The 18,111-nt window shown below is 40.3% G+C and overlaps 1 long non-coding RNA gene across 2 annotated transcripts; it reads right to left on the bottom strand.

Annotated features, from left to right (window-relative positions):
- Positions 1 to 918: 918 nt before the first annotated feature.
- LOC108641635 lies at positions 919 to 17,865 on the bottom strand. Of its 2 annotated transcripts, none has more exons than XR_001922172.1 (4): positions 17,756 to 17,865; positions 11,374 to 11,525; positions 2,147 to 2,308; positions 919 to 1,188 (listed from the first exon to the last, which is right to left on the bottom strand). It is a non-coding gene; the product is annotated as an uncharacterized LOC108641635 (long non-coding RNA). The 2 variants fall into 2 exon arrangements; XR_001922171.1 differs by lacking the exon at positions 17,756 to 17,865 and adding an exon at positions 17,441 to 17,747.
- Between the last annotated feature and the right edge of the window lie 246 nt (positions 17,866 to 18,111).

Genomic DNA, 18,111 nt, shown 5'->3' with positions numbered 1-18,111 from the left:
TAGATGATGCTCCCCAGCCCCAAATGTCTAACTAACAAAAACAGGACTCTGTGAAAAGCAAATAGCAACATGTAAATGACTGTTAAAAATCAGAGTAAAATTTTTTTTCTTTTTCACAATTTAAATCCTTCCCCTGGCATTACAAGACTTTTTTAAGACTCAAGGCTTACAGCACTATGAAAATTAACCCTTTGTCCACCGTTATCCTTCAGTGTATAAGGTTTTTGTATCCCATATTCTCTGCCAGTGTGTTTTCCTTACCAGTGCTGAGAAGGGGGAACCCAGGAAGCCCAGCTGGCAGGTTCAAATTTCCCAGCAGCTCAGGCCTGGCAGTAAGTACAGAGGTCCTTGGAAAATCTGGCCTCAAGTGTCACAGGCAAAGGTACCTGGGACCACAAAGGTCTGAGGTATGTTTCAGCATGGTGACAGCTAATAAAAGTATCATATTAGCAGGCAGAACAGACCTTATATGCTGGTGCTAGACTACTGGCCACACAGACACCTGTGCTAGATGCAGCAGGAGAGAGCACTGTGTTAAATTCTAGCCTAGAGAGTTTACAGATGTTTTCACTGACCTTCAGTAGTAGCCCAATACATGTAAGGATGAACTAAGATTAAAAGTAACCAATGTTCCCAGGTAGCTTATTGATTTAGAAAGTATTCCCTCTGAAAATATGCTTTTAATCAAGTGTTATTTAATACATCAGAGGTGAGATGCAATAGAAAACAGGAATTCAATAAATATTAGCAAGTCTAGTTAAACACTGACTGACAAAAGCGGAGAGCATACCTTGGCTGCTTACAGGTATTAAAATTGCAAGCCTTGTTCCTTCTGTGATTGATAAATGGATTTCTTACCTGCTAAGAATACACAACTAAAAATAAAATTAAAAACAAAACAAAACACTCTTTTCCCAGCCTGAAGTTTATTCTTAGAAAGAGGGGGGGGAAAAGGAAAGAAAAAACCCAATGTGCTATGCCAAGCTGGCTCTAGAACCCAAATCAAGTACCATGGAGGTGCTGCTCTCACATGGTGGTAGTGACACATTAAGTATGAACCAGATGCAAAACACAGCTTCAGCTTAACAGCAAGAGTGATGAGGAAACCACACAACTCCTTTTCCTCTCAAATGTCCTCCCACGGTCTCTTTCTGCCTCAGCAAGATCTGTTCCAGATGAATAAGGGACCTGGGAAAAGCAAGCAAGACCACAACAGCGTTTTGTTGATGACGTGAGTAAAATAACCGTGTATATATATATATTTTCACTCCTCTCTCACTGAAATTGTCTTGGCTGTCAGTAAAGAATACTTACAGGAACATCCCAGAATGATCATTTTCCAAACTAAGAGCTCTAAAGGTCAGTCTTCAGTTATACCAAATTCAACATTACCACGACTGTGTCACCTCTTGGGAAAGGGGGAGGGATTCTTCAGCAAAACATATGGCAAGAGCAGTCAGTTTATTTTATCACAGTGCTGTATTGTCTTGAAGTGAAAAAAGGCTTGTAGGGAGAGACAGTATCTTTTATTAGACTATCTATTATTGTTTCTTCCCCGCCCTTTTAAAAGTAGTTTATTTTATGGGTTAAGGGTGACTAGAGCAGAGAAAAGAGCTCTGCTGTAGTACTTACAGACAAGAGCAAAGAAACAGAGATAAAAAGGAAAAATAAAGAAGAAATAAAGACAGGCTGATCTATTCAAAAGCTGGCACATGAGGTTTTACTGAAGACAAATACTGGCAGAGTGAGGGGAAGGGAAACAAGAAAAAAAGACTCGTCCTATACAACAAGTATCTGACTGTACTGGCTGAGTCTAAAAGTCAATCCAAAGCTCCAGCCAGGTCAACAGAAAGATTCTCACAGACACCAGTACAGCCCCTCCTGTATGCAGTTTTCATCCACTTGAACATGGCTGTGAATATTCAAGTGAGAAAGAGGATGCTATGCCCAATTTTGGACTTTTTAAGCCTCTCAGTGCAAATTAGGTAGAGGAACACCAGCTAGTTGTGTGGCAAATATGCCAGCTTTTGACACAAAGGACAAAAGAATATTGTTTTGGGTTTTCCTCCATTTTGGGGAATATCTGTGCACTGGCCTGACCCCCAAGATAAATATGGCAATTAAAACCTTCTGCCTCCAAGCTCACCTGAATAACACCACACGAGGTAACAGGAGAGAGCCAGCACGTGGAAGGTGTGCTGCTACAGCACCAGGGAGATCCTGGCTCCCACTGCAGATTCACAGCTTGCATGATCATTAGTTAACTTCAAAGAAGCAGCTGACAACCTTCCACAGTTCATGAAGAAAGCTGAAAAGATCAACTACAAGAAATTATTAGTATGCAAACTATACCTGGGTTCTTCAGGCAGCCATCCCTCAACAAGTATATCAGAGACCAAACAAAAGGATAAATAAATAATCCTATCCTCTGTTTTCAGCATAAACAGCAGTCCAAAAGAAACCTTTGAGGATGATAATTCTATTGGAAACACACTGCTCTTTTTGTATCAAGTATATTGCACCAAAACTTAAATGAAGCTTTTAAAACTAGAAATTAAGAAAATCCATCCCACAAAAGGACAGATTTGCTTCCTTGGTGAATTAGTCACCCAGCTAATTGTTCCTCTTTAAAGCAATCTTCCTCTCATCCAAAGTTGTCATAACTGTACCTGTGATTTTGTTCCAGGGACAAGGTAACACATTGTTACAACGTGTGGACTTGTACAGCACTAATATGACGGTTTTGCAGTTCTGGTGAGTATCAGCATTACTGTAAATACTGTTTTCAGTATTTCAGACCTACAACATGAATGTTAAAAATAAAAAAAAACTTCTCTATAATGGCCATTTTCCTGAGCCTCCTTCAACTTGCTCGGTGGTTTATTGACAGGATTGTGCCCCTTATAAAATTGGTAAGTTTTCACCTTTAGAGCTAGTTTCAGAGGCTTAGCTCTTCTCTAAGTACAGCAAGAAATCTGGTTTATAAATGCATCAGGCACAATATTCCTTACTAATATGAACTGGTGCAGCTGCACTGACATCCACAGAGCTGCACCTTCTAATAACAGCAAAGGATCTGGGCTATAATACCATACTATTAAGGGCCAGTAGGTCTCATCAGTCCTCCCCTAAGGAAAAAAAATAGGAGAGAGATTGAAATATAAAAACTGAAAACCATCTACTATATCATCAGGTTCATCTTTCAGGCAACTTCTGTGTGATTGTTTAACCTGAAGTGGCCTTGGATTAGCATGAGAGACTTACAAAACCTGCAAACCACACAAGGGGTCATTCATCCATGAGCCTGTTCGATTCACACCGTTTCAGACCTAGCAGAACACATGCTGACTCGGTGCACTGCCTCACCAGAAAGACTTTAAACCAGATGTGCAGCAGTTGATCAAGAATGCCTTTTCCCAAGCACGTCCTTTCTTCCTGTTGAACTACTTGTTATATAGACAGGTCTGCTGAAAGGTTACTGAACCACACAGCCAAGGAAAATGCAAGGGCAGAGAGAGGAGCTGCGTCTTCGGCTGAGGCAGAATCCCTCGGATCCGTGTTGAGCCACAAAGAAGCTGTGCTGCTGTTAAATGGCTGATTAGTTTACTCTGCCAAACATCTGAGAGCATCATTAGTTACACAAATGGCTTGAATTATGATCAAATGAGCTGAATAACCTGCTGCCATGAAACTCCGTGTGAGTCCTGTTTTCTCAGATCTCAACATGTGTTACTCAGTGCGAAGCCGTTTCTCCTGGCTCTGTCTGATGGCTCATGCAGGCCTGGCTTTAAGAGTGCCCTTCTCATTCTGAGGACCACCCTTCCCGCTGAATTGTTTTACCTGAAGATTGCCTCAATATGAATTTCCACCAGACAAGAAGAATTAACACAACATTTTCAGATATCCTTTGTCACTGCACTTTCACACACTCTTTTTGACAGCAGGTGTTGCTCTCTATTTTTTGAAAGAAAAATTAAAAAATCAGAACCAAACCCACATTTCCCAGTTGTATTGAAGATCAGTGGTGATGAAAAGGAATTAATGAAACCACTTTGTAATTTTGCTAAGACAGGACCAGGATATCTCTCTTAGAACACAGAAAGGGTACCAGCACAATACCTGCCATGAGATTTACCTCCCTCCTTTACATTTTGCTGCAACCCAGCAACCCAACCCTTTATAGCAAAGAGGCTCTGACATAGATCAAAATACATCAGCTCAACCTAATTCCAACAGAAAAAAAAATTAAGTACCAGTATTTCAAAGCATCAGTCCTCCAGTCCTCTCTCACTTTTGAAGGCTGACACCTGCTGTGTTAATTCCCAAGGGTGAGTAAATCCCTCTATTGCAGCACAAGAGAGATTCTTGTATAAGCAAAACCATCAGTTTCAAATTATATTTCCTCTACCAAGTCTCTGAACTCTTTGCTCAGAAAGTTAAGTACCCAACTAGATTCACTCAGAAATGTGGGAATCTCCCACGTATTTCCTTTTGTCCTGCAAGACATTTTACTAAACAGGAGTTTATAGAGAATCAACAGGGTGGAAAAAATTCCTGCTGTTCTCAATGCAGTGACATCGAAGCATTTTATCCTGCAATATAGGAGAGTGTTTCTATGCACAAACTACCCCAAAACTGCATGGGGAGATATCAAGAAATACACAGGCACACTGATGAAATATTTGTAAGGATAGTCACCAATCAGTGTGTTCTTTCTTAGTTTTAAAAGTTCCAAAATTAAGAGTTTCATTCTCACCTCTGGGTATAAATGAGTTTCTAAAATCTGAAGGGGAGAAATGCATCACACAAATCCACCACTGCCACCAGGAACAGTTACACTCATTTAGCCATGACTGATCAATCAAGAAACTCCACAGACATTTCCATGCCAGCCCTGTCAGACAAGAAATAAGCAGCCAGGTTCATTCCAATTAGTGACCTGTCCCATACTTAGTTTCTTCCTTCCTCTTTTGAAGCACTTCCTGCAGAGAGCACCTGAACTAGAGTATAACTCCTAGTAGCTAGAACTACAGCAAGCACCTGGTGAGATGCTACAGATGTTATTTTGGATCATCTGGTAAAATAAGATCACAACAAACACTATTAGCTCTATTAACATTGAGTCCAAGATTTAATCACGTTGCACTCATGTGGGTTGGAATTTTCTAAGTGGAAAAGTCCTTCAAGTGAAACAAGTATTTTCTGAAAAAAAAAATAAAATTTGCATTCAAGAAATTATCATTCCTTTCTTTTAGGACAATCGAAACAAAACTATTCGGTTTCAAGATAGATATAGTTATTTGAGTTCACCCGAACTACTGCAGTGCCTCATGACGTTTCAGTTTTCAACTACTACACCACTGACAGATTACACCTCACGTGTATTGACCTGGAAAATATATAAATTAGTATCCTGATAATAATTAACATGATAGGAAAATATCACTTTACTTCTGCCGGGAATCCTTTTGTTCAGAAACATGTTCACAGATCAGATCATGTTTGATTGCAACAGCCTGACATAATGTATGGGGGGAGGGTGAGAAAGTACACCACAAATAAATAGTGTATTTATGAATTCCAACAACTCTTAGTGTATGAAGACAGGAAAGAGAGAACCTCAGTGGGACTTATATGCCTGACACCTGCAGGCTCCCAGCCCACAGCAGCAAACTTGCACCAGTCACTAAAATAAGTTGACTCATTCTCTGTCATAATACCTTTTCCTATTGTTGATGAGGAGATACTTCCCAAAAATAAAACCATGGATCTTCATATTCCAAATTACCATGAAAAATAAAATGTTTCCTCCCTGAGAAACAGGTAGACTTTGGCAATAGCTCTCTTTTGCACAAACTCACCCTCTCAGATTTCTAAGAACGCTTTCGTTGCCCAGCTCTTATAGTTCACTGCAATTGTGATACAACTGTTTTCATTAATTAGAAGAGAATAGCAATGTCCTGATCTCCTCTCCTGACAGAAGAAAAGACATGATCAACGAAATTATGCTCACTCAAAGGTGGAGTAAAAGAGCAACAATGCCTCACAAATTTGCCACAAATACATTTCTGCAGTTGTTGCATGTTATGTTTATGGAGTTACTATGGGTTCCAAGATGATAGCTGCAAACTCTTGTTTTTATGAAAGGACATCTGGATCAGGCACATATCCAGAATTAGTATTCTTCTTGCAGCAGAACTCCAACATCTGCTCCATATGCTATTGTATCTTGTATACTGATTGACTTCCAACAGAACTGGATTTTGCAGAGTTTACTAGAGGGCTCATCAATATGTTTCTCCACTTAGAATTCAAAAACCTACTCAGCATTATGAAATATAAGCTTTTTCTCCCAGGAAGCCTCTCTCTGTGCAGTTCTGTCACAGCCTTTGCACCGCTCTAGTTACAGAGAGCAGACATCAGTTCTTTGTCTGCGATGGTCTTAAAGAAGGCTTTGTTCCAAAGGTCCTTAATGGAGTCCTAAAATATGGGGGCATTTTACCATCAGTAATCTGCAACTGCTTAAGGGCATTTTTTTCCTGCATAGCATTCTCCTGTGTTTTCTGTTTGATGCTTCTGAATGACCTGGAGTAGAGGGCCAGTCCCAAGCAGACTGATAAATTATCAGTGTCTAGATAGAGAATACAATGCTGGGGAGAGGTCTGCCAACAGATCCTCAGAGCATGTCATTTTTATAATTTCCTTTAAGTTTTTTTCTGGTCTTATAGGAAAAGTCTCATTAGATTTCCCAAACCTCAGATGTTCTTTTCCAACTATCCCCTTTTAATTTGGCAAATAACCAGAGTATTGCCTGCTTTTTATCTTCCACTTGCTGGTTTGCCAGCACAATTTCCTTCACACTAAAATTTTCAAGGAGTACACTTTAAAGCTTTATATCAAGAATACATTTCAATACACAGTAGTTCTACAATAAAAGGCTCTCTGCTGACAGGTAAATATACTCATGCTCTTCTTTGTACCATGTTCTCCTTCAGGTACTCCCTGTCTAGTAAAGCTACTCCTCAGTTTGTTTTCTGCCTTGCATGTAAAAAAAAAAAAGATTTTGACTTTTGAGGACTTCAGGATGTTATCATCCTCTAAGACTTAATGTTGTTTTCCACACAACATTCGTTATTCCACCACATATCTACACTCATCTGACACTCACCAGGCTGTTCTACATGTGGTCTGAAATACTTTCTTCCATGAAGTGTTCATCAACTAAACTTCTCCCCTTGATCTCACACTCTGTTACACAAAACTTACAAGTAAGTACTCGTGGGTGTATTGAGGAATTTGAACTGATCACTATCACACCTACATCTTGTCTCTCCTGCTTGAAGACAAATGTAAGACAAATGTTTCATTTACTCTCCTTTTTCTTTCCTTTTTTTTTTTTTTTTCTCCTAGAAAGGCATGAGACTGAAGGCATTTTTTGAAAGGTATTTTCAGCTCCACTTGGGATTTTGCTGAGCAGTGAATCATAAGTGACATTTACCTTCTCACCCACATAGTGTGTTTGACTTTTTTGGTCACCAGCTTCAAACTGCTCCCAAGAAACTTCTGAACCAGCTTGTCCACTGCTGCATCACTGTCAACCAGAGCTCCCCTCAACCCCTCCAAGCACGCTGTGTTGTGTCCATACACAAGGAAAATGCTGTCCTCCATTTGGGTTTTCAATCAGTTTCTCCCACGTGCCACTTCTATGTATTTTTCTTCTAATCAGATCTTTGTCAAATTTATTTCCATTTGCCTCCCCCAAATGTTTTATGCAGCCTGCCTACTGCATGCTTTATGACTTCCTCCCCTTTTCACTACAGACTTCTTTGCCCTCTTGACAGACAGTCTGTGAGTGGAGCCTATATGTAAACACAACTGCTGATTTTTTGCTAGTTCCTTTTTTCCTCCGTAAAAGACTTGCACTATACATCCCATACATTGATTCCTCTCACATCAAAACATCCTAGTAAGTGTGGGATTATCACTACAACTGCACCTTGGGCTCTACACATAGAGAGCCTCTCTGCAGCCAAAAGAAAATATGGATGCACACACACTATTATAACATCTGTGGAGACCAGTCAAAATTGCCAAACTAGCAATTAACTTCAGATATCTCTAGTGAGACTCCCAACAACCTGTTGCCCTCCAGGGCCCAAAGGAAGGATCCCACTCATCGTCAAGCTTCCACAGTCACGTCACCTCATCCACTGAAGGGCAAAGGCATGTGACAATGATTCCTGCCAGCTGCAGCTGAGTTTCAATCTTACCATCATCAAGGAAAGCTGAGGTTTGTGGCTGCATTTCCTTTAATCTCTCTCTCCAACACCTTGGTCTTTGACTTACTAATCCATTTCCGGGTTATTATGATTATCACCACAGGAGGAGTAACCTGCTTCATTGAAACCTACAGGTCTTTCACTGCCTTCCAATGCACATTCAAAAAGCTGATGTTTAAATACTGTTTGCTTGTCAAGGCACAGAATGGTTTTGTGGAGTTCACCAGGGCTGCTATTATTATTTTGATTATTGTTATTATTATTATTGTTGTTGTTGTTGTTGTTGCTGTTGTTGTTGTTTTGACTCTGCACCTGCTGAGGTAAAAAGGCCTGCAATGGGAGCATTTTCACCTCAATAGGGTGGGTGGATGGATTACGTAAACGACTTCTCTGTCTGCAAAGAGGGGCCTTGACAGGTCCCATGTTGTCAAATGACAATTGTGACTTCTTGCATTTCAAAAGTCACGCTCAGATGGTTTCATCTGAAACCCTCTGGGTAATAGTAGCCTTTTGAGGTTATGATATCTCTGGATGGAATTCAATAAAAGAAATTCACTTTCAATTGAAGCCCTGGAACACTGCCAGACAGCACCAACAATGCCGTATGTCTCCAAAGAAAATTGGACTGATCCCCCCCTCCTTTTTTCTCCTCCCCTTTCCATTTCTCTCTCCATCTTTATTTGTGCTTTCAACCTTGTTTGTGGATTCCTTCTTTTTGATATATTTTCTCTCCCAATAAGCTCAAGTTCCTGAAGGTTTAAAAAAAAAAGAAAATAAACATTTGGGACTGAAAGAGTAGTAGCCAATAATAGAGAGACACACGCTCACAGTAGCAACGACAAGTCACTCTCAATAGCTGACCTTTGCCATATATGTGAAAGGAAACAGAATAGAACCTCTGCTCTAGGTGAAGGGGGGATATTATTACAGCCAACACCTTCCTAGTCCTTGTTAAGAAGGCTGGTTAATGCACTCATTTATTTGTTTAGTTTAAGGCCAGGGGAAAGGAAAAAGCTCACAAAACCTGCCTCAGTGCCAGAGGCAAAAATGTTGGCTTTTTGCTTGGGTTGTCATTCATGATGACTTGGGATTTTTTTTTCCTCCCACCCCCTTTTTCTCTGGGTTTGGGAAGGGCTGCAATTGTCTGTCTTCTCTTGTTTTTGATCATCTAAGCAGATTAACGAGTGTGCTCAGTTGGGAGGCAGAAGATGGAGAAGATGCATCAATCTTGTGAAAGCATTCATTTTCTCCAGTGTTTTCTTCACCAACGACCTACCTCTTGAGTTGTTACTGCTAACATGTGATTTGATTTTGATCAAGTCAAACAGCCATAGGAACTGCGTAACAAAAAAATAACCCCCCCATGCCTTGGAAACAGACTATAGAACTCTTTGGCAGACTTTGTGCTGAAGTTCCTCGTGGTTTGCATTTGAGTCGCCTTGGGCTGTAAATCCCTTCTTTTGCCTCAGTTCTACAATGATTTACTCTTCTTACATTAGGTTAAGATTTCAAAACCAGTAAAGTAACAGCAATGCTAGTGTTAAAAAAATCTGACCTGCTTCCTCTCCCTACAGCGTTATTTGTCCTTTTATCCCTCCAAAGCTCACAAGCTACACAGGTTCAGGTCTGGTCGAGTGTCAGCTGAGCAAACAGGCATGGGGTTGGGGGGAGAAGAGGGTCATTTGTTCTGTACATGGGGCTCTCTTCTGATCAGCCACATCAAAAGAATAGTAGGGGATGCTCAGACACCATCTTTTACAAGAGAGGTCAAACCAAATTCCTGAATCACAGGGATCCTTGGGATCCCCTTGCACTTTCAAGAGAGTTGCCTGATTGTTGGCATTAAGGCCACATCTAGAACACGAGATTCTGAGCTACAAGTTTAAATCCTGTTCTCATTTCAGATTACTACATTTTTAACTGTTTTCCCTAAACTGTTATGTACATAGTATTAAATAGCTGTGATAGGACTCGCTGATCCCATAAGAGCAGTTGCAGCTATTGTTCCTTGCAAAGATTTTGCTTACGCAAATTCAGAGTATCAGCAATAGCATTAAACATACCCAGTCCCAATTTCCAGCAGAAAACTCTTTAGGTACTGCAAATGCAAGCAGATGACAGCTCTGGACAAATTTGTTTGCACAAATATTCAATAGGTATTACATGCCTCTAACACACAAGATTTTCTCCTGAATTTCTCACAAGCACAAGGAAACTAAACAACTACTCTTAGTTCACCAAACAGCTCGGTGACAGAGTGAGGAACAGAAAGCAGGCCTTCTCACTTCCCCTCTCACACCCAGTCCTGACAATACATCACCTCCTTAGAGTGCAGGCTGGGTGTAAGAGACCATCCCAGGGGCCAAGGTATTAACCAGGTACTGAAATATTTAGGTCCATTTACTGCATCTCATCAATCTATATTAGAATAATGATATCTAATCATATCTAATCGGTATTAGAAAATGGTAAAAAATAAAAAAAAAGAGCAGCTGGTTTAAAATCACTGCAGAATTACTTCCCTAGTCTGTTCAGTATTTGAAAGGTTTTAACTTTGTCAAGAAGTAGTAATTCAAAGCTCTCCGGGTAGATTAGTTCATGAATACCTCATCAACATTCTTCCTGTTGTTTACCCCTCTCCACTTGACATTTTTTTTCAAAGAAAAAAAAAAACCAAGTAACAAACATTTGTAACAGACTTAAACATGCAAGAAAAACAGACTTGGGCTTTTGAAGCAATTCAGACATCTGTAGTCTAATAATCTACTTTTCCTGTAGCGATAATAGAAAAATATTCCTTGCAGAGTACAACAGAAGGTATAATCTGCAAAAATTATAGACATTCTTCACTTTATTCTTGGAAAAGAATTTGGTCTACAGAAAGAACCAGAATTATCTGTTGCTTCCTGTTTTTGAAACTGTTGAGCAAAAACCAGAATCCTGGCCTGGCTCACATAGATAAACAGACCAGCTTCACAGATAATAAAATTTAGTTAGTGCTAGTGTATGTATATACACTGGTAATTCTTGTATGTAGGCATAGGATAAATAGTAAAGTTGGCATCAAACAATGAATAGGTGCAGTTCAACTTACCAAAACGAGTATACTCTCTTCTCTTGGTAGCATGGATTTTGTTCAATTTGTTACTAACAGCTCTAACTTCAGTACTGCTGTGTGAAGACCAAGGTCCTTTCCTCCATTTTTAATTTTAGCACAGCTTTTTCCAATTGTCAATACAGGGCATACTATAAAACAAAATAAACACATACTTACTTACATCAAATAGCATCCACATTCCTAACAATTAAAATCAAAATACCCAGTGAGTTTATAAACAAAGACATTGTAACCAAACCAAGAATCTCATTTTCATGTTCTTCTTCCTTCCATAATTCAGGTTATTAACAAACAAGTTGTTTTTATAGCTGGGAAGAATATAAAGCTTTGCTTAGAACGTATAACTTGTACTTTATTCCCATGGATAAATACAAATTCTTTAGGGAAACAGAGCTATGAGTTCTAAGTTGTTCAAAAGCAGAAGGGTCCAGAAGAAAATAATTTTCCTCCAGCAAAGAGTCCATACTGTCCCAGAATCCTGAATAGCAGTGAAATTTAATTATAACATACAATACTAATTCAAAAATTCAAGGATCTGGGAATTTTACAGGGAACAAAACTTAATAAGATACCAAGCTGGGTGTTCTAGCTACGGTCATAAGTCATTTCATGAGAAGAATTCTGATCCATTCCCCCATGTCATGATTTTCTTTCAGGCTATTTTGTTCTAATAGACTGGATTATCACTTGGTGTTCCACTAAGTTCTCTCATTCTTTTAAGATGATCACTGCAGCATAGCACTAAGAAAGTAATTTATTATTTTAAACTAGTGCAGAGAGTGCCTCAGGTGACCAATATTGGCACCAAAATAACAGGTCTGACTCCCATCAGCCTGAGGCGTGGGTGTTCCTGGGACTATTTCCAAGCCAGACCTCCTTCTCACAGTGTGAACATTAGGGCTGACACTGTTCCAAAGTCTAACCTGAAAAGGAGCTTTTAAAGCCCTATAATTATGCTTGTTCAGCCTTGCAAAGCCATTGTGAAAATTAACCAGGATAGGCAGAAAGTCTGCTCATATGACATTCACAGTAAAGAGCAGTGTTAATAAAAGGCCTGATGAGGAAAGGAAGATGCATACTCAAAAAACCCTCAAAACAACATTCAAAATCCCAAACAAAACTGCCCAGGTATCATAGGTATATAAGACTCCTGTGAGAATATTCATTTTCTCTTCAGATTTTGATATGAGCATGATATGCCTTTAATTTTCACTTTTGAGACATGTTTAAATCAGTCTCCTTTTCTGCCCGTGAAAACACTGCTGCCCCAGCAATACTGAATTCAAGGATGAAGTGCATTTGAGTTTTCATTCCCACACTACAAAGCTTATCATATTGCAAGATATTGCAAGACAGCAAATGCCTGCAAAGAAACATTCAAGAAGCAAAACAAAAGACAGTAAAAAAATCATGTTTTTCAGACAAAAAAAATATTCTAAACCCAGGAAATTTTTGTTCTGTTCTTAAAAGACAATCTGCAAAGAAATACTTCAAAATAAAATCTATCCTATTTGATATAGTAATACTACAATGAAGAGTTTTATTTCTACTTCTAGGAGGACACATTGTCATCTCCAAGGTAAAAGCTACCCAGCTATCAGCTCACATGAGTCACTCAGACACTTGTGAAAGTACTCATCACTTCCATCACCATCTTCTGCTTCTGAGAACAAATCTCTCCAAAGCCTGGAGTCCTCTGGGGGCCAGAAGAATCAAATAACAAGTCAGAAATTCTAATAATAAGAAGAAAGAACTTCAGCAACTTTCATTGCTGATGATGCTCCAAAATCCCTTGGTACTTTTTAGCCTCTCTCCCATACAGTGATTCATCTCACCACCCATACAAAACTCCATCTTTATTTTTAAATTCGTTAATCAGCCCTCACACTAAAAGAGAGGAGAAAGTTTCCCATACAAAAAGTCTCTTCTGTAATAAAATTCTCTGCAAAAAAGAGTTTTCCTGTTGTTGAAAAAGGCAAGCATGCAGGCAAAACCAAACAAAAACAACTTACCAGGATTAAATGCCGGTGAATTAGAAAACAAACCCAACAAGCCAACAGTAACATTAGCTTCACATACTACAGCCACTCCACCACTGACCTCTCAGCCCTGATTCTCCAGGATGCCCAGTCTACAAATGACCTTCAAAATATCACCCTGAAAACTAAAACTTCTCAACACGGTGATCGCTAAAGACTGAAAAGATATTCTTATGTCACTAAATTTCCCATTATGCCTCATACAGCCAACCCAGCCAGCCACCTACCAGTCCTTCCCCAACAAGTCTGATGACCTCAACCATTTCTCCTGCTTCACTTCTATCACTACATCAACCATCTTTCTCTGATTCACAAAACCATTACAAAGAGGTAAACAGAAATTCACTGCAAGCAGCTACAAGGACTTGATCCCATTCTTGGGGTGGTCACCTGCTCTGCTCTCAGCATCTGTCCACTGGGTAAAGAGTTCAAAACTAGAGGAGACCAGGGTTGCTGCACTGACAAGCTCCCAATCTCCCCTATGCACAAAGAACAGCTTTTCCTTGTCTTGTTTATTGAGGGTATGTTGGGCCATCGCAACGGAACTGAGCAGGAAAACTGCTTTCCAACACTGCTGGGTTTTGTTGTGTTTTCCTCTTTCTTCCCGTCTCCCGCCCACCCCAAAATCTGAACCACAGGCATGGTGCATCTGGAAGGGTAGCTGTGGTCTGTAGTTCATGTGGATCACTTCAAACCAGGGCTCACACGGGTGTGTGAGGGGAAAGGAGGAGAAAAGCTTGAGGAAAGAAAATTTAAAAAAAAAATAAAATTAAAAGTCCCATGGATTAGAAATGCAAGCTGCAGATGAAAGGTTATCCTTCCCTATTCATTATCATGTTCCTTCAAGGGACCCTGGCTTTCAGCTCTAGTTTTTGGCTGGGAAACTCCCCAAGCTAATTTTAGTGAACTCATAAAACAGGACCCTAGGGATGATACAATACTCTGCTCAACCTCTAAACAGCATGAATGACTAACACAAAATGACAAATGAAAGGAAATTCCACCTAAACTGTCTACTTGTGAACAAATATTCCAACTTAGAGGTTAAGCAATATCCCAAGTGGACCTGAGTTCTGGGCAAACATTGTGACAAAGACATCCTTTTCTTCCTGATTTTACTTTACTTGTTTTTTTAATCAGATTTCTTTATAACAGAAGTTAGGTCAAGAAAGGAATCTGTATTTAATTTCACTGAGGTAGCTTGTTGGTCTCAATTCAGATACAAACTGAAAAGGATTAGTTGGATTCAAACTCATTTATTGTTTGCCTTACAATAAACCAAGTTTGAAAGAGAGCCCTGAAACTCTCCAAGATACTCTTGTAATATCTCTGCTTCAAAAAGAAGTCCTCAAAATAACCTTTAAAGGCATAGCTTTTTTTACAAGCAAACTCAGCCATAAATACTGCACTTGAATCAAGAACCAAAAGCAGAGATATCTTGAGCTTTTGCCACGAATCATTACAGAGCAGAATGCAGGCAGAGTCTGCCACACTTCCCTTGGATATGCTGGGGGAGCTGTGAGAGGAACGAGGTTCAGAGAGTCATTGGATTAGTGCTCTGATTTCTCAGTTCAAACCAAAAGAAGCCAGCAAAAGCTTGCCTTCCTATCCTCTCCTCCACATTATATTAAAACCGATAACAAATTACTCCTGCCCACAAACCTGAGATTGCCTGCACCTTGTCTGGTTTTCCCTCTATCTACAACAGAAGAGAAAAAATCTGAAGTGGTAGCCCACATAGCTGAGGGATCATCGGGAGTTATGTGATACTGGGGTTAGACAACCATAGACATGCTCCTAAATGCTGGGCAAGGAAAGCTGGGTGCAGTTTGGAAAAAAAAAAAAAAACAACATCAAAATGGCACAAATCCACCCAGAGCAGACGCTCTGCTGCAGTGATATCAACATTGCTTCAGAGATCTGGGCAACCTGGAACTGTACTCTGGGAAAAACCAAACAGAAGCAGCAGCTGTGCCCTGAATGGATTTGCTATATCCACTGTCACATGCTGCCCTGTGGAAAGTCATGGGGCCTGCTCCCTGCCAGACCCACAGGGAAATGTGGATATATTAGGACTCTCCCCCCAAGGGCCTGCAGTGCATTCTGCAGAGTTTCCTGTTCTTTCTTCTAGGTGGTTTCCAGGATGACAGCATTTTTTGGAGAATGGCTCCTGTTTAGGTACCTCACCAGAAGGGCAAAACTTCCACAACTTTCAGCATCCAAGCATTTTAGCTGGTAATGTTTTTTTTAACAAGAAAGTCTTTGGCCTTTGCCCGCTTGAAAAATACCACTGCAAATGCCATACAGCAAACATTCAGAGCCAACAATTCCATGGAAACTGCTGCCTGTTGAACACTGATGAAAATCCAGCTGCCCATATCCTGTATGGTACCACCAGCTTCTCTTTTCATCCTGACCAAGCAGTCCTCATCTAGCCAGAGAATGCAAAAGGTGTGAAGGATGCTCTTCTTTCCAAGCCTTTCTGTGTATGCTTGGCCAAACCATAGGCTGATTTATTTAAAAAGAGTAAATGGAAGCTATGCATCATCTGCAGCTCTCCCAGGCTAACAGCCAAATGACTCTGTTTACTGTAATCTCTACACCCAGAGAAGTTTCTTTTGTTCTTAAAATAGCATCGGTCACTGCAGAATGGAGACACCAGGAAATTGAAGACTATACATACACATACATTTTATCACAAATCCTGGGGCTTGTACATACTATTCAATTTAATTATAGTTTTAAATTATTTGCATATCACAGTACTACAGCTTCTGCAGATCAATGAATATATCAATATTAGGTGTTAAATAAGAATATTAAAAGGCTCCTCTAATGCATAATTTACTTCATGGCAAACAATTCCTTCCTCTCAGATCATTACTATTGCAAATTTGGAACCTTATCTGAAGGGGTTTCCCTAATGCATTTCCTAGAAATTAAATTATTCATAAAAGTATGATTTATATTATGATTTTTTAATTCAAGTTGAGTAGCACTGTGGGAATGCGCTATTTTCTTAACTGAAGGGGTATAAAAACTTGAGTGGAACATGGCAAGGTCTGAGTTAGAACGTATTTATTTTGAATGTGTTACTTGTATCTCAGTAACTGCGTCAAATTCCCAGCCCAAGATCTCATGGGCCAGGAACTCTGCAAAGTGATCGTAAGGAAAATGTCCTTGCCATAAAACAGGTTGCAAAACAAACACATGATAGAAAACAGTGAGGCAAGACCCTGAGTATCACTATCCCCACCTTGAAAAGCAGGAGTTGCAGACTTCTGGAAGTTAAGCCAAGGGCTTTTAACTTATGGCAAGAAAATGGAACTGGACTCTATTAAATGTATCATAAGATGTGATCGCTGCTTACAAAGGGAATATTTCTTGTACTGAAGGTCTCATTAATCTAGTGGAAAAGGCATGACAAGGTCTAGTGGCCAGGAGCCAAAGCCACGCAAGTTCAGAGACATGAAGGGTGACTATTTCTAAAAAGGGAAAGTAGGTCATTAGAGTTCCGACACTGGTACGTAGGGACACAGTGACTTCTCCAGCTCCTGGAGGCACTGAAATAGAGCTGAATGTCTGCCCAAAAAGGTATCTAAATGCTGTATCCCAGAAGTCACAGGCCTCATGCAGGAATCACTACTCATATTGCATAGTATGTGGTCTTATTCAATGTCAATCTCTTCCAACTTTAGGTGAGTCAAGAGAAAGCTCTCAAATTCCAACCTTTTATCTCTGCTACTTCCTCTCAGATCACAAAACCATGGAAAACACACCAGAAGCAACACAACAGAAAGGTACCATCAACAGCTCATGGTGTGAAACCACACAGTGGAAGAGGAAGCAGGGAATGGCAAAGAATGCAGGGGTTTATCTGTCAAAAATGTCACACCAATAGAACTTGACATTTCTAACATTGACAGCAGCTGGCAAAAGAAAACATATGTACCTCACACTCCTTTCCTATCAGCTCAGAAGGAAAGATTTGCCTATGCCATTACCTGAATTTAGATTGTAAAGAAGAATGATACCATCACCTTTGAGGACCAGCACAGCACAGGCCTTGGGAATCCATCACTGAAGTACAAACCAGGAATTAGCAGATGCAATCCATACACATGCAATCGATTCCTTATGCAGAAAAGGGGAAACCACTCGACAGGTCCCAAGACAAAGCTGTCTTGCTGAGGCAGTTTAATAAGCAGAACAATCTCTAGGTCTAAAGGAAAAAATCCTGTCTTCAAGAAATTCAGCAGGGGACCTGCCACAGCAGCACAGTTTCCTCTTCAAATTCTACTCCCAGCTGAGCCACCAACCTGCTGCGTGACCTTGAGCAGCCCTTCACTTTCCCAGGACTCTCCATCAGCCTTTGCATGCCTTGGGGGGCCTCGTGTGACTCCTGTTTTACATATGTGCCATGCCTAGAATAGCAGGGCAAGAGGCCCCTGGTATTTCTATGGTACAAATGCTATTACTGGTACCATTCACAGGCCAATCCTACTCCAGCAGTGACTGTGTGGCTGGCTGTCACCTCACTGGGCTGCACGAGTCCTGCTTCTGGGAACAAAAGTCACAGCAGGGCTGCACCAGGAAGGATTGCTCACATGCTGGTGACAGGTGTTGATCTCCTCTTTGCACCAAACATGGAACAACGTTGCATCCCATATGCTGT

Source organism: Manacus vitellinus, unplaced genomic scaffold, assembly GCF_001715985.3.
Source record: "Manacus vitellinus isolate BGI_N305 unplaced genomic scaffold, ASM171598v3 scaffold_70_pilon, whole genome shotgun sequence".
NCBI classification, from domain to species: domain Eukaryota; kingdom Metazoa; phylum Chordata; class Aves; order Passeriformes; family Pipridae; genus Manacus; species Manacus vitellinus.
The sequence above is the reverse complement of the archived record's forward strand: the minus strand, read 5'-3'. Positions and strand labels throughout refer to the sequence as shown.